Source organism: Rhinolophus ferrumequinum, chromosome 25, assembly GCF_004115265.2.
Source record: "Rhinolophus ferrumequinum isolate MPI-CBG mRhiFer1 chromosome 25, mRhiFer1_v1.p, whole genome shotgun sequence".
Taxonomy (NCBI): Eukaryota; Metazoa; Chordata; class Mammalia; order Chiroptera; family Rhinolophidae; genus Rhinolophus; species Rhinolophus ferrumequinum.
Window position 1 is genome coordinate 22580110 of NC_046308.1, and position 17928 is coordinate 22598037.

A 17928-nucleotide genomic window follows, 5' to 3' on the forward strand; every position below is an offset into this window, starting at 1 on the left:
ATGTGTGTGAATGGGTATATAAGAGTGGATATATGTGTCCATATTGGCTAATATCTGTATATATGTGACAGTGTGTGCTTGAGTGTGTAAGAGCAATTGTGTGCTAATTTTTCATGTGTGGCTGTGTGACTGTGGCTCTTTCCTCTAACTTGCCTGACCACAAGTGTCTGAAATTCCCCACAGAGAGGGTCACTCTATTTGTTTTTAATTTTTCAGTTACAGTTGACATACAATATTACATTAGGTTTAGGTGTGCAATATAGTGATTAGACATTTATATAACTTACAAAGTCATCACCCTGATAAGTCTAGTACCCATGTGACACCATACATAGTTATTACAATCACTGACTATATTCCTTATGTTGTACTTCACGTCCCCAGGACTATTTTTATAACTGGCAATTTATACCTCTTAATCCCTTCATCTTTTTTACCCAACCCCTCAATACCCCTCCCATCTGGCAACCACCAATTTATTCTCTGTATTTACGAATTTAGTTTGTTTCTGTTTTGTTTATTCATTTATTTTGTGTGTTTTTTTTAAGTTCCATATACAAGTATAAGTAAAATCATATGGTATTTCTCTTTCTCTGTCTGACTTATTTCACTTAGAATACACTCTAAGTCCGTCCATGTTGTCACAAATGGCAAGATTTCATTCTTTTTAATGGTCAAGTAATATTCCATTGTATATGTGTAAGAGAGGGTCACTCTTCAGGGCTGAGCTAAAGTCCCCAAATGTTTACTGATGTCCTTCTGGATGCCCTATAGCACTCTGAGCTGAGGGCAGTATCGGTGAAGAAGGCAGTTTCTGCTCACTGTTTGGTAATTTATGTCATGCCCTTTCCAGGGTCCTCTTTGAAAATTCTCATCTCTGCCCAGGAAGGGTTGTTCATCCCCCAGCAGTCTGAGGAGATATGTCAGAAGAAGCCCAGAGGGCTGACTGGGGCAAGGGCCCTGGGAGACAGCGGCATTGGAAGGTCATGACCAAGAATCTTAGAATTTTAGAGCTGGTCAGGAAAGTTGGAGAAAATCGAGTGTGACCCCACAAGACAGTCTTTAAAAATGCACAGCAGTACGGACGGACGTGGGGAAACTTAAATGTCCTGCTGTTATAAATTACCGGATATGCTGGATGTAATAGAACAAGCATTTTTTAAAGGCATAGCTGAGCTCATACAAAATAAGTAAACCCTCCAGGGATGAAAATAAAGAGGGGGATGAAAATCAATTTGGTCTGCATGGAGTGGGACAGGCTGAAGCTGCAACTGCCTTAGGGGTAGCTGTCCTGCTCTATGACTGAGACCGTTAAGGCATGTACTATGTGGGGGTATGGAACTGAGACCCTACACAGAGCCCGGGACTCAGGAACATGCCCAGTGGCAGAAGCCGATGACGAGGAAGCTATTTGTCCTGGCCTAGACTTTTTGTGGGAACAAACAAATAACTCCTATGAACTTTTAACCAAAGCCTGCCCTATGGGTTTGGGTTTAGTTACAACTTGAACAATCTAGAAAACCCCAAGTTAACTCTCTGTGGTCCCAAGTTGACCACACTTTCAAGGCATTTTCAGAAGCCAACATAAATCATTTTTGAAAGGACCTCCCCACCCCAATCAGGGCTTACAGGATTTTTACCTATAAAATCCAGATGCTTATAAACCTCATTACCAAGGCATGGAGAAAATAGCCAGCATGACTAAGAGTCAATGCTAAGACAAAAGGTAGAAATAGACACCCCCCCCAATGACTTCAGATATTAGAATTATAAAATTAAGAATACATAATAAGTGTTCTAAAATATTTGCTAAAATAAAATACGGAGTTTAAAACATGAGCAAGAAATAAAAGACTATCAAAATGATATGGAAGACTTGAAAAAGAATAAAACAGAACTTCTAGAAATAAAAACCATAATAGAATATAAAAATAGCTGAAAAGAGAATTCATGAACTAGAAGATAGATCTGAAAAGGTTGCCCAGAACGTAGCACACAGAGAAAAAAATATTAAAATTATGAAAGTTAAGGGACAGGTGCATAGATGAGGTCTAACTTCATCTATGAAACTTCTAATTGAAGTTTCAGAAGGAGAGAGAAGAAATGGGAGAGGTGATACTGAAGATATGGAGGCTGAGAATTTTGAAAATTAATGAAATACATGAACCCTCATATTCAGGAAACTCAATGTATTGGATTCTTAGGGCTTCTATAACAAAGTACAACAAACTGTCTGGTTTAAATGACAGACATTTATTCTCTCACAGTTCTAGAGGTTACAAATTAGAGATCAAGGTGTCAGCAGAGCCCTGCTCTTTCTGAAGTGATCCCGGGGAGAACCTGTTCCATGTACTTCTCCTAACTTCTGGCGTTGCTGGTAATCCATGGCATTCCTTGGTTGTAGTTACATCACTCCAATCTCTGCTTCCATCATCACCTGGTATCCTCCCTGTGTGTCTTCATCTCATCCTTTCCCCTCTTCACCTTTTCTTATAAGGACACTAGTCATATTTATTGGGTTAGAGTCCACCCTACTCCAGTAGGACCTCATCTTAACTAATTACGTATACAACAACTCTATTTCCAAATAAGGGTACATTCTAAGATACTGGGAGTTAGGACTTTATCATATCTTTTTGGGGGGACACAGTTCAACCCATAACACACAACAAATCTCAAGCAGGATAAAAATGAATAAATCCCTATCTAGACACATTGTAGTACAAATGTGGAATACTAAAGACAAAAAGAAAATTTGTGAGTTAAAAACAAAAACAAAAACAAACACACTGACCTATCTGGCAGCCGGATAGGTCAGTTGGTTAGAGCGGGAGTTCTTAACAACAAGGTTGCAGGTTCAATTCCTGCATGGGATGGTGGGCTGCACCAACCCCCAAATAAAGTTTGAAAATGGCAACTGGACTTGGAGCTGAGCTGTGCACTCTACAACTAGATTGAAGGACAATAACTTGGAGCTGATGGGCCCTGGAGAAACACACTGGGCCCTGGTTCCCCAATAAAAAATTATTTTAAATTATCTTAAAAAACAAAAACACCAAGAAAAGGAAAAATGATTGAGCACAAACTTCTCAAAAGCACCACAGGAATCCAGAAGACAATGAGACCTTTCTTGAAAATGATGCGAGAAAGCAATTGTCAACCTTGAATTGTATATCTAGCAAAATTTCTTCAAAACGATGGCAAAATAAAGATAGGCATTTTCAGAGAAACAACTAAGCTTACTACCCCTGGACCCTGCCTGGAGAACTCCGAAAAGATGTACTTCAGGTATAAAGAAATGTGACCTTATACTCAAGGTCTGAGGTCCAGTGATTTTTCTCAAAGCTCAAGTGTGTGGTCAAAGGGTGAAGATGTCCTGTAGCTGAGGATATTCAAAACAACACACCACCCATTGCAAAGGTTATTAGATTAAGCAGGATTCTAAAATGTATTTTGAGCAGTGGCAACAACATTGACTCAAGTTTATTACCTTATGAATAAGGTACTGCCTTTACTATGTAAAGTAGAAGAAAAAAACAACAGATGTCATTACAATTATACAGAGGGTGCCAAAAAAATGTATACACATTTTTAAGAAAAGAAAAAAACTATTAAAATTACGCTGATGGTAACCACTTTGAGCACCTCTTGTAATTGCAGAAGTCAAACGTGACTTGTATTCATCTTTTGTTATCAGTATATATTGAGTATTACAAGTTTAATACAGTTTTTTCCTTTCTTAAAATGTGTATACAATTTTTGGCACCCTCTGTATATATTACAAATATATAAATATAACACACACACCAAGGAATAAGTCTGAGCTAAGATATGCATTACTTTTATGGAGAAGGTTATAAAACCTTTTTGAAAGCCATTAAAATTGACCTAAATAAGTGAAGATATGTGCTATGTTGTGTTAAAATGCACATACCTTAAAGATGCCAGTTTTTTCCAAAATTAATCTATAAATCAAATGAAATGCCAATCAAAATCTCTACAAGATTTTCCGGTGAGAAACTTGGTCAGCTAATTCAAAATTTACAGAATAGAACAGTCCAGAGTAGCCGAGACACTTCTGAAGACAAAGATTAAGGTGGAGAGACTTATTGACAAAGGTATCAAGACTTTATATAAATCTACACCGTTGAAAACTACGGAGTATTGATTCAGCACTAGACAGATGTACCAACAGAACAGCAGAATACACATTTGATTATGATAGAATAGTGGGGAAAGAGTGGGCTATTAAATAAATGATGCTGGAATAGTCTACCCACATACACTCTAGATAAAATTGGCTCACTATCTCATATCACACATAAAAATTAATCCAGGCAGATTAAAGACCTAAAGGTGGAAAAAACTCTCAGTAGGAAATACAAAAGAATACATTTGTGACCTGGGGGAAGGGACTGAGGTCTTCAGCAAGACCCAAAATGCCTAATTATAAAGGAAAAGCTTTGATAGTCATCTATATTACAATTTAAAACCTGTGCTTTCAAAGACACCACACGAGGGGAAGAAAGCAAGCGACAGACTGGGAGAAAATATTTGCAGTGAATGCAGAGGACTGGCAAAAGATTCGTATTCGTAAAAATATACAAAACTTCTACTAATCAATAAGAAAAAAGCACAACGCTGTCACAGGAGGCTCACGGGATGTCCAAGAGAGGACATAACCTGGAGCAGCTGTGACCGGGTTTTTGTCTCTGCGCAAGAAAGAATTCAAGAGACAGACAGATGCAGGAAAAGAAAAGTGGTTTATTGAAAACAAAAATACACACCTGAGAGGATAGAGCCGGCAAACTTTCAGAAGAAGTCACGATCAGAGGTTTTTACCCCTGGGTAAGGAGGTAGTTGGTGACATCCCATTGTCAAGGTTCATTCATCTCCTCACCCTGGGCGGGACCCTGTTTCCAGGTTTTCTTTCTTACTTGGTTCCTCAGGAACTGTCATGGCATCAGATACAGGATGGAAGTTGTGGTAACCGCAATGCAAATGACATTATAATGATATTAAAATTAGCTAAAGGTTAGGTCCTGGTCATAGGGATTAGCCTTTGGATGAAACTTGTTCTTGTTTTAATCCAGCTGCAGGTATTGGCTACAGTCACTTGTACCCTGGAGAGGGTTGTCAATTTCCTAGGCTACCTATCGTGCCTCAGTGCAGCGGAAAAATGGGTAAAGATATGAACAGGCAATTCACAGAACATGGAAAAATGAGTAGCCAAAATGACGTAAAAAGAAGCTCAAACTTAGTTGCAAGAGAGGAACGTATTTGGACGGCTAGCGCTCTCCTCATGGCCCACAGTCCCACTTGAGGGATCAGCATATAACACGGCTGAACCTAACACTCATGGCAGAGACCTCGGAGCAAAGACTGAGGGAAGAAGGATGAAAAAGGTGGTTTAAGCCCTCACTGCCAAGCAGAGGACAGAAGGCATGGGCACGGAGATTGGTCTACCCCACCTCACCCTCCCAGTGCTAGAAACGGAATAGTAATGGTATCACATCAAAAGAAAAGAATATTTGCAGTTCTGAGAACTGCGACCTCACAGCCAGGACTCTCTCTGGGCCCAACTAGTTCCAGCAAAGGGGAGGGAGCCTTGGGTGCAGGATGGTCGCTGCCATTGCTCAGAGCCACCTCTTACAACCCACCCCGCCCCTGCCCCCACCTCTCTGGGCAGATCCCTGCAGGAGTAAACAGAACTGCTGAAACACAAGGGCTCTGAAACTGGTGCAGGACGAGCTTTGGAACTTCACAAACTCTCCACATCCCGCCACCGCCACTGGGTGGTGCCCTGTGACCCAGGCAACCTGCTCACAGAGGAGAAGCCCAACTTCCAGGGAACCCAGCTCTCCTCACCCCAACACTGTGTGAGAAGCCAGAACAGTGCAGACAAAATATAACACTACCGCGTGAGAGAGAATAAAAGGCTGCAGTGGGAGAGAAAATAAAACATTCCACCAACACCTACTGGAAAGCAAAAGAAAGACCTCTTCCTTTCAACCTATTGCAGAACACACTCCTGCAGATGCCTAGGAAGAGAAATAGTGCTCGCTTCGGCAGCACATATACTAAAATTGGAAGATAAATAATAACTCATTAGTTGCCATGAATAACCAATGTAACAAGGCAGCTCAAAAAGAAAAAGTCTCCAGAAAATCAACTTAAAGACATGGAAATACGTGACTTAAATGACAGAAAATTCAAGATTGCAGTTCTTAAAAAATTCAACGAGATGCAAGAAAAGACAGACAGGCAGTTTAATGAACTCAGAAACACAATCAAAGAACAAAATGAACATTTTACCAAAGAGATTGATATTTTATAAAAGAACCAAATAGAATTTCTGGAGATTAAGAACTCAATAAAAGAAATGAAGAATGAAATAGCCAGCTTAGGTAATAGAGCTGACCAGAAGAAGGAAAGAATCAATGACATCAAAGATAAAAATCTGGAAATGACACAGATGGAAGAAGAGAGACACTTGAGAGTTAAAAGAAATGAAAGAACGCTACAAGAACTTTTCTGACTCCATCAGAAAGAGCTATGCAAGGATGATGGGCATACCAGAAGGAGAATAAAGAGAGAACGGAACAGAGAGTATATTCAAACATATACTCGACAAGAACTTCCCAAACTTGTGAAAAGAACTGGATCCTCGAATTCAAGAAGCAAACAGAACACCTAATTACCTCAATCCCAACAGGCCTTCTCCAAGACAAAAAGCTGTCTAAAATCAACGACACACATACACACACACACACAGGGCCAAAAAAATATATACACATTTTAAGAAAGAAAACTATTAAAATTGTACTATTCAGTATATAGCGATAAAAAACAATGAATACAAGTCATGTTCGACTTCTGCAATTACAAGAGGTGTTCAAAGTGGTTACCATCGGTGTCCAGACACTTCTGATTATGGCAAACTACTGCTTGAGCAACGTTGACCAAAGTGTCCACTTGTACACATTTTTTTGGCTCCCCCAGTATATACATACATATATATATATATATATATATATATATATACATACATACATATATATATGTATATTATATATTAAACAAACATGATCATATACCGTGTTTCCCTGAAAGTAAGACCTAGCCGGACCATCAGCTCTAATGCGTCTTTTGGGGTTTAAAATTAACATAAAACCCAGCATTATATTATATTATATTGCTATGTTATATATTATATTATATTACATAAGACACGGTCTTATTTTAATATAAGACCGTGTCTTATATTAATTTTTGCTCCAAAAGACGCATTAGAGCTGATGGTCTGGCTAGGTCTTATTTTCAGGGAAACATGGAATATATATATATATATATATCTTCAAAAAAGCCATTCTCATGTCGACCTCTAAGGCCTGGTTTTATACAGCTTCCCTTTATTTTTACTGATAGTTCCCCATCTCCTCCACCATTCATTTCAAGATCCAAGTCAAAGCCCACCTACAATCATGAGCCTGAGTTGAAAATGATGCCTACCATATTCTGAATTTATAGGGCATGTAGTGTCTGAGTCACCACATATCGGCAGTGGTCTTACATTGCTTATTAAAAGCAGTATGATAGAATGGAAAGACCTGGGTCTTTGGAGTCAGGGAAGTGTAGAATTCAATATCTAAATCTGCCCTTTACCCAATGTACATTATTTAAAAGTATATTCGTAAGGACATGCTCTGCTTCTCTGTCGTAGTAAATAAATCCTGAAATCTAGGTGGTCTAATGCAAGGAAGATTTATTTCACACTCATACTAAGTCCCGTGTGGACTGGGCAGCTTTGGAGGGACAGACACCTCTTCTAAACAATGATTTAGGGATGCAGGTGGTTTCCATCCTGTGGCTCTGCTATCTTCAGATGTGGCCTCCAAGTTTGTTCAAAAGAGAAGAAGAAGGTGCGGAGGTATCATACAAGCGGATAACTGCTTGCTATTTTTTTATTTTTATTTGTTTTCCATCTCCATTCCTAAGAAGAAGTAATTTTACATTCTGACCAGAAAGTGGCAATGGAAAATTCATGGAGGACTTGGGGTCAAAGAAAATTAGGAAAACACTGTGCTTACAACCTCTCCTTTCCTTTCTTGCTATCTTTACCTTTTCCATCGTCGGATCCCACCTCATCCTTCTTTTGAGATAGGAGAAGGAGATTGTATTGAAGCTGTCTAAAATCAATGACAAAGAAAGAATCCTCAAGGCAGCCAGGGAAAAGAAGACTGTAACCTACAAAGGAAAGCCCATTAGATCATCATCAGATTTTTCAGCAGAAACTCTGCAAGCCAGGAGGGAATGGAATAAAATATTCAAACTATTGAAAGAGAGAAATTATGAACCAAGAATAACATATCTAGCAAAGATATCCTTTAGACATGAAGGAGGAATAAAGACCTTTCCAGACATACAGAAGCTGAGGGAATTTTCTAACACATGACCTGCACTATAATAAATACTAAAGGAAGCTATTCGACCTGAAACAAAAGAGCAAAAGAATACAAAACTATGAGTAGCATTATGAACAGAGAGACAGAAGCAGGAAATGGCAACCCCTACGCTAAATAGGACAATATACACTTATACATAATATACGTGGTAAAGAAGAAAAAAAACACTTAAAAAAAAAGAGGAAAAAGACAACTTGCTACTGCAGCACAGAAATAAACTCATAGCATAAATAGGGATAATTTGTGACAACAAAAACATAAAAGGGGAGAGAGTAAAGGTCTAAACCAGCAAAAGGGAATGGAAAAAGGAAGCATGCTGAAGAAAATGGAATACTCTAAATATGAAACTTTTTTTTACATAAATTTAATGGTAACCACTCAAAAAAAATTCCAGAACTTTAATATATAACAAAAAAAGAAGAAACAGAGGGAAAAATCATAGAATACCACTACACTGAAATAACAGACAGCAACAAAAAGGCAAAGAAACAATGGAGACACCGTCCTACCAGAAAAACAAAGATAGAATGATAGGAAATCCTCATATATCAATAATCACCCTAAATGTAAATGGACTGAACTCATCAATAAAAAGGCATAGAGTAGCAGATTGGATCAAGAAACTTATCCCAACCATATGCTGCCTCCAAGAGACATGTCTCAGCTACAAGGACAAATATAGACTCAAAGTGAAAGGGTGGAAATTGACATTCTAAGCAAATGATATTCAGAGTAAAGCAGGTGTAGCCATTACTGATATCAAGTTAAAACGGTAACAAGAGACAAAGATGAACATTTCATAATGATAAAGGGGACTATACAACAAGAAGACACGACAGTCATCAATATTTATGCCTCCAATCAGGGAGCACCAAAATATACAAAGCAACTACTAACAGAACTAAAGGGAGAAATTGACCAAAACACAATTATAGTAGGGGACCTAAATACATCATTGACAGCTATGGATAGATCATCCAAACAGAAAATAAATGAATAAATAGCAGCCCTAAATGACATATTAGACGAAATGGACATAACTGACATTTATAGAGCACTTCATCCTAGAACATCAGACTATACATTCTTTTCTAGTGTACATGGAACATTCTCAAGGATAGGTCATACATTGGGACATAAAACTAGCCTCGACAAATGTAAGAAGATTGAAGTCATACCAAGCATGCCTGAGCACAAGACTTTGAAACTAGATATCAACTGCAAAAAGAAAGGAGAAAAAAAACACAAATATGTGGAGATTAAACAACATACTTTTAAAGAATGACTGAGTTGAAGAAGAGATAAGAGGAGAGATCAAAAGATATATAGAAACAAATGAAAATGAAAACACATCCTACCAAAATTTTTGGAATGCAGCAAAAGCAGTTTTAAGAGGGAAATTTATATCATTACAGGCCTATCTCAAGAAAGAAGAAAAATCGCAGATAAACAACCTCACGTTACAATTTAAAGGACTAGAAAAAGAAGAAAAGATGAAACCCAAAGTCAGCAGAAGGAAGGAAATAATGAAAATTAGAGAACTAAATGAAATAGAGGAAGAAAAAGACAATGGAAAAAAATTAATACAACAAAGAGCTGGTTTTTTGAAACAATTAATAAAATTGACAAACCCTTGGCTAGACTCACTAAGATAAAAAATGACACAAATAAACAAAATCAGAAATGAAACAGGGGAAGTTACCACAGATGCCACAAAAATGCAAAGGATCATCCAAGAATACTATGAAGAACTGTATGCCACCAAATTCAATAACCAAGAAAAAATGCACATGTTCTTAGAAACATATAGCTTTCCTAGACTGAATCACGAAGAATTGGAAAATTTAAATAGACCAATCACCAGTAAGGAAATTGAATCAGTCACCCGAAACCTTCCCAAAAGCAAAAGTCCAGGACCAGATGGCTTCACTAGTGAATTCTACCAAACCTTCAAAGAGGATCTAATACCTGTCCTACTCAAACTCTTCCAAAAAATTGAAGAGGAGAAAATACTCCCTATCTCATTTTATGAGGCCAACATTACCCTGATATCAATACTTGGTAAGGATCACACACAGAAAAAAAAATTACAGACCAATATCTCTGACGAATACAGATGCAAAAATCCTAAACAAAATTCTACCAAATCGAATGCAACAATGCATTAAAAATGCATTAAAAAGATTATTCATCACGACCAAGTGGGGTTTATCCCAAGGGCACAAGGATGGTTCAACATACACAAATCAATCAATGTGATACATCACATAAAATAGAGGACAAAAATCATATGATTATATCAAGAGATGCAAAAAAAGCATTTGACAAGATACAACATCCATTTATGATTAAAACACTTAATAAAATGGGTATAGAAGGAAAATACCTTAACATAAATAAGGCCATATGTGACAAACCCTCAGCTAATACCATAATTAATGGTGAAAACTCAATCCCTTTGCTCTACGTTCAGGGACATGACAGGGCTGTCCCCTATCACCTCTGCTTTTCAACATAGTATTGGAAGTACTAGCCAGAGCAATCAGGCAAGAGAAAGAAATAAAAGGCATCCAAATTGGGAATGATGAAGTTAAATTGTCACTTTTTGCAGATGACATGATGCTATATATAGAAAACCCTAAAGACTCCACCAGAAAGTTATTAGAAACAATAAACAAATACAGTAAAGTTGCCACGTACAAAATCAACATACAAAACTCCATTGCATTCCTATATACTGACAATGAAATCTCAGAAAAATACAAAAACAAAAACAATTTCTCTTGCAATTGCAACAAAAAGAATAAAATACCTAGGAATAAACTTCACCAAGGATGTGAAAGACCTATATACTGAAAACTATAAGACGGTGTTAAAAGAAATTGAAGAAGACACAAAGAAATGGAAAGACATTCCATGTTCATGGATTGGAAGAATCAACATAGTTAAAATGGCCATATTACTCAAAGCAATATACAGCTTTAATGCAATTCCCATTAAAATTCCAATGGCATTTTTCAAAGAAATAGAACAAAAAATCATCAGATTTGTATGAAACCACAAAAGACCCCCAATAGCCAAAGCAATCCTAAGAAAAAAGAACAATGCTGGAGGTATCACACTTCCTGACTTCAGCTTGTACTACAAAGCAACAATAATCAAAACAGTATGGTATTGGCAGAAAAACAGACACACACACCAATGGAATAGAATTGAGAACGCAGAAATAAACCCATATAAATATGGACAGATAATTTTCAACAAAGAAGCCAAAAACATACAATGGAGAAATACAGCCCCTTCAATAAATGGTGCTGGGAGAATTGGAAAGCCACGTGCAAAAGAATGAAACTAGACTGCTATCTGTCACCATGTACCAAAATTCACTCAAAATGGATCAAAGATCTAAACATAAGAACTGAAACAATAAACTGCCTAGAAGAAAACATAGGTATTAAACTTATGGACCTTGGGTTCAAAGAGGATTTTATGAATTTGACTTCAAAGGCAAGGGAAGTAAAAGCTAAAATAAATGAATGGGACTATATCAAACTTAAAAGCTTCTGCACAGCAAAAGAAACCATCGACAAAATAAAGAGGCAACCAACTGAATGGGAGAAGATTTTTGCAAACAACACCTCTGATAAGGGGTTAATATCCAAAATATATAAGGAACTCATACAACTCAACAACAACAACAACAAAAACAACAATCCAATTAAAAAATGGGCAGATGACCTGAATACACATTTCTCCAAAGAGGACATACAAATGGCCAATAAACATGTGAAAAAATGCTCAACATCACTAATTATCAGAGAAATGTAAATAAAAACCACAATGAGATATCACCTCACCCCAGTTAGAATGGCTATCATTAACAAGACAAATAGTAACAAGTGTTGGAGAGGCTGTGGAGAAAAAGGCACCCTCATACACTGTTGGTGGGAATGCAGATTGATTCAGCCGCTATGAAAGGCAGTGTGAAGATTCCTCAAAAAATGAAGAATAGAATTACCATATGACCCAGCAATCCCTCTCCTGAGTATCTACCCAAAAATATCTGAAAACATTTATCCATAAAGATATATGTGCTCTGATGTTCATTGCAGTTTTATTTACGGTGGCCAAGACATGGAAACAACCAAAATGCCCTTCGATAGATGATTGGATAAAGAAGATGTGCTATATATATACAACGGAATACTATTCTGCCATAAGAAAAGATGAAACAATGCCATTTGCGACAGCATGGATGGCTCTTGAGATAATTATGCTGAGCGACATAAGTTAGACAGAAAAAGTCGAGAACCACATGATTTCACTGATATGTGGGATATAAAACTGAAAACAACAAAGGAACAAGACAAACAAATGAAGAAAAATACTCATAGACACAGAAGATAGTTTAGTGGTTACCAGAGGTTAAGGGGGGGAGGGGGTGGTAGATGAGGGTAAGGGGGATCAAATACATGGTGATGGAAGGAGAACTGACTCTAGGTGGTGAACACACAATGTGATATATAATGTATTACATTGTACACCTGAAACCTTATGTAACTTTACTAACAATTGTCACCCCAATAAACTTAAATTTTAAAAAAAAGCTCAAATTTATTAAAAGTAGGGAAATGAAAATTAGGTTATAATGAATGCTTAATACAATTCCACACTCATCAGATTGGTGTGTTTAAAATATGCTCAACACACTGTTTAATATGCTATTACAATCTTGTAATGGCAAAAAATTGGAAACATTCTAAATGCCCATCAGCAAGAGAGTGGAACACGGTGCAGAGTGAAAATTAGTGAATTAAGCCCACGTATCTGCATGGGAGAATCTCAGACAGCTGTGGGGCAAAGTGCTGGAAGGAAACCCAAACCATGAAACTAGCTGTAAGGATGATGTAGGGGAGTAAACATTTTACCTTTACCCTTTGTTGTGTACTGGTCTCAGCCTATCAATAACCAATGTTGTGGTGGGACCGGCCCTTGTGGTTCTTATGATTGCAAGATACTCTTCAGCAGTAACTGGTAGGAAACTTTGAAAAAATAAAGGCTTAGTACTTACAGGGCCTGGAAATTACATAGCACACCTGGGCTATATATAGCAAGATCGTGAGTAGAGAGAGAAAAAGCATGGGGCCTGGGGTTCTGCTTTTATTGGGGTAAAGGGCTAGAGCTTCATGGAGTCACTCTTTATTACTTTAAAACATGAGAGCAGGAATTTAAAGCATGGGAAGAAAAAACACAAGTAGCCCAATGATCAGTTATCAAAACCAACCAAGACCTCTAAAACCAAGGAGCTTCAGTGTGGGGAGGGGGACGTAGCTCTTTATTTAGTGATGTGGCTGGCAATGTGTTTATTCAAGATAGCCATCTTTGCAGTGGATACCTTGGCAGTCAAAGCTTGTCACGCACTTGCATTACAAAAAGGAAAAAAAAATAACAGCTGTCAGGATTTACCTTACATGTTCTTAGGATTTCTTTTGTCTGGGCCTAAGAATTAAATTGGGGTGGCTGGTTTGTTCAGTGGTTAGAGCGCAGTGCTCATAACACCAAGGTCACCGGTTCAATTCCCACATGGACTAGTAAGCTGTGCAAGTAGATTGAAAACAGTGACTTGACATGGAGCTGATGGGTCCTGGAAAAACACACTGTTCCCATATATTCCCCAATTTAAAAAAAAACAAATTTTTTAAAGAATTAAATTGACATAAGACAGGTCAAGAGGCAGTGCCCTCAGCAGTTCCCCAGATCTGTCTCTTGCTTCAACAGTGTTTGGGCAGAACAGACCCAGGGACACCCCTTCTTCCAGCCACCAACCACTCTCCAACCTCTTTTCCAGTCACAACGTTCAGAACCATCTCAGTCGTCCTCAGCCTGAGACCAATGAACACCATTTTTTGAGCTTAACTCCTTATTGCTGAGCAACCATGAGCTCCTAAATTCATCAGAATCATCCCACTGATGTGGAGGCCTCTGTCAACCGCTTGGTCAACCTTCAATTGCGGGCCTCCTACACCTACCTCTCTCTGGGCTTCTATTTAGACAGTGACGATGTGGGTCTGGAGGGCATGGGCCACTTCTGCGAGTTGGCAGAAGAGAAGCGCGAGGGCGCCAAGCGTCTCTTGAAGATGCAAAACCAGCATGGCGGCCATACCGTTTTCCAGGACCTGCAGAGGCCTTCTCAAGATGAGAGGGGTAAAACTCAGGATGCCATGAAACCACTATGGTCATAGAGAAGAACCTAAACCAGGCCCTTTGGTTCTGCATGCCCTGAGTTCTGCCCACACAGACCCCCATCTCTGTCACTTCCTGGAGAGCCACTTCCTAGATGAAGAGGTGAAACTCATCAAGAAAGGGCTATCACCTGACTAACTTCTGCAAGCTGGACGGCCCTAGGCTAGGCTGGGTAGCCCCCAGGTTAAGCTGGGCAAGTATCTCTTCAAAAAGCTCACTCTGAAACACGACTAGAAGCCTTTGGAGTCCAGAGGCCTTTGAGGGGTCACTTTGCATCCCGCTGGTGTCGGGCTTCTGCCTGTGCCTTCCCCTGCAACCATTATGCAGCCCTCTAACCACCCTGGAGCACTCTCCTATGTGGTGGACCAAATTGAAACAATAAAGCTTTTTACAGAAAAAAAACGAAGAACAGGAGAAAAGCATAGAAACATATTTAATACAAGATTTATGTGGAGCCTTCATAAGGAATTAAGACCCTTAGAAATGGCAAAAACCTATGTTCTTTTATATACGGTTGAACAAAGAGAGGTGTTAAAATCAAGTACAAAGGGGGACCAGCCTTAAAAATTCCCTGAGCCGACAAAACCAGTTTAGTCATACAAACGAGGTTTAATTTAGCTTATTTTACAAGAGAAATTATGGGATTCAGGGCAGACCACCCCAAAATATGCTACTTTTGCATATTATTTTTAATTAGTTACTTAAGAAACAACCAGTGCAAGAAGGACATTCTGGCCCTCCTTTGCCCTCCACCCCTAAGCAGATTTCCCGTGACAGGTGCCCTCCCTGTACCAAAGAAAGAGCCATCCTTATCACCAGACGTAGGTAATTCAGGGCCAAGAAGGCGTATAAATAAACTTTGTCACTTATTCAGTAATTTGCTACCTCAAGCCCAAACCCCTTTGTCTATTCTTCACAAATAATTGTGTGTTTTTTGTGTGTGTGTTTTTTAAAAGTATTAAAGCTGCCTGCTTTGGTCACTTCTTTGAGCCTCAATCCAGGATTTGGTTTGAATACTCCTGGCTTGCAAACAGTCTTTTTGGTATGTGCACTATAAATTTTTACTAATTACTACTGCAACGATTCATTGGTTTTACTATGGCTATTTATGAACTTTGAACAGAGGCAATTGTGAAAAAATAAACTATGTAGGGAGTGATGAGACAAGTAAAGAGTTAACAGGTGGGGCGGCTGGGTAGCTCAGTTGGTTAGAGCTCCATGCTCTTAACAACAAGGTTGCAATTGGATCCCCACATGGGCAGCTGTGGGCTGTGGGCTACTGGGCTACGCCCTCCACAACTAGATTGAAACAACTACTTGACTTGGAGGTGATTGGGGGGGAGGGGGGAACACACTTTAAAAAATAAATTAAAAAAAAGTTAAAAAAAAAAAAACAGTTAACAGGAATGGGCTTGTGGGCTAACAGGAACCAGCTAAACATTAATTTCTTGGCTCGGAATCCCCTGGCTAGCACTGCACCTGCAAGCTGACAAGCACCCTGCATCCTGCATGGAAAAATATAAAACCTGAGCACTCCTCATCAGAACAGTTGTCCCTATTGAGTTCTGTCCTGGAAAAACTCCCTTTGCCAGAACTCTCTTTTTGACTTTCAATAAATCTTTTCTTACTCTTGTGGAGTCTCATATATTCTTTTACATTTTGTCAACAACCAGGGGTTAATTCAATGCCAAGACAGGGAGGATAAAGGAAGATAATTATTTTAACACAGTCTGTTTGTACAGAATTCTCTGGGTCTCAGAACATTTCCTCCTTGATGATAAAAATGTTACTTTCCTTCTGGTATAGGGAGGACATTTTCACATGGTAATTTCATTTCTTGCTATTAAGAAAAAGAAGGAAGGTCAAAATGTTTTTCTTGCATTTGCTGTTTTCTAGTGTCTTTAACTCAAAACAGTCAATATGGCAGAGCAGCCTATTTTGGGGTGGCTTGTTCTAAACTCCTTTAATTATAAACACATTCACAACTGTAAACACCAGATTCCAAAGGGTGGTTTCCTCTGTGGAGGCTGAGCTCCTAGTGGCTGCATTTCAGCCTGACTCAGGTGGGAAATTCACAAATATTTGTACATTAATCTTTATAACAAATGAAAACCACCATACTAACAAAAAGATCATTGCAAAAATAAAAATTAAGCCAGATAACCTTCCTGTTGGACGTGTTTCCTATGCCAGGCATTTTGCACATTTTATTAGCCCTCACTTTGCCCTCAGAGCAGGCACTGCTAATAAACGTTTCTGGGGCTGCTGGGATCGCTGATCACACCGCCCAGTCCCCGCCTCCTGCGTGCTGGGGCTGGGTGGACACATTCACATCGCCAGCTCTGTCCTCGGCCTGAGCCCTGTTTCAGGAGCCTGCTGCAAGGAGGTGGGGATTGGTGGGCAGGTTACCCTGGCAACGAGGGCAACGGTAGCTCGGCGCGCGCTGGTCCGTTACGCTCTGATGATCAGAGTGGCCCCTGTGCCAGAGTCTTAGGCCATGTCCAGTGGAAGGAACTGTGCAGGGTCCCAGAGGGAGAAGGGAGGACAGGAAAGAGCAAAGAAAAAGGAGAGGGCGGGGGGAGGATGGGGGGCGGGAATGGAGATGCAAGAAACAGAAAGTCTGAAAGGCCTCCGGGCAAAGCTGACTCTATGGCATCATTCCCTAGCCTTGTAAATCAAATCATTGAGTAAACCATGATACAACTTTACTAATTTTTGGAAGGTCAGTATTTTTTTTTACATACAAGATAGCGTAGGGAAAGAACGGTCAGGGGAAATGGGGAGATGGGACATATAGAAAGAAAAGAACAAAAGCTCTTTTAACTTGAATTAAGAGCCCAGTTCTGGAGCCCAGAAGGGACCTCAGAGGTTGTTTTCACATGTAGTTGGAAGTCTGACCACAGCTCTTTCTGGTGCCTAAATCTCCCTCTTAACTACGCTGAGACTTACCTTTCTTTACCTCTGGGGTTAAGGAGGGGAAAGAGTGAAGGATCAGGTGGACAGTGGCAAGGAAGGAATGTCAGTGGGAGGTGAGGGAGAGCACACCAGCCTGCTGAGAACTCCGCGTTGGAGAAGTCTGTCATGAATCCCCCAATCCCATTTCAGGCTTCCAGGTGTGGTGGACCAAGTGCAAGACTAGGGGGTCTGGAAAAGACCCCTCTCCGTAATCCTCGTCAATAGGGAGACTTCATGTGGGACCCACTTCTTGGGCTTGACCGCC

General features: G+C 39.3%; 1 pseudogene; it reads left to right on the forward strand.

The window, feature by feature from the left end:
• The first annotated feature begins 14401 nt into the window (after nt 1-14401).
• On the forward strand, nt 14402-14942 carry LOC117017696 (ferritin light chain-like; annotated as a pseudogene).
• The last annotated feature ends 2986 nt before the right edge of the window (nt 14943-17928 follow it).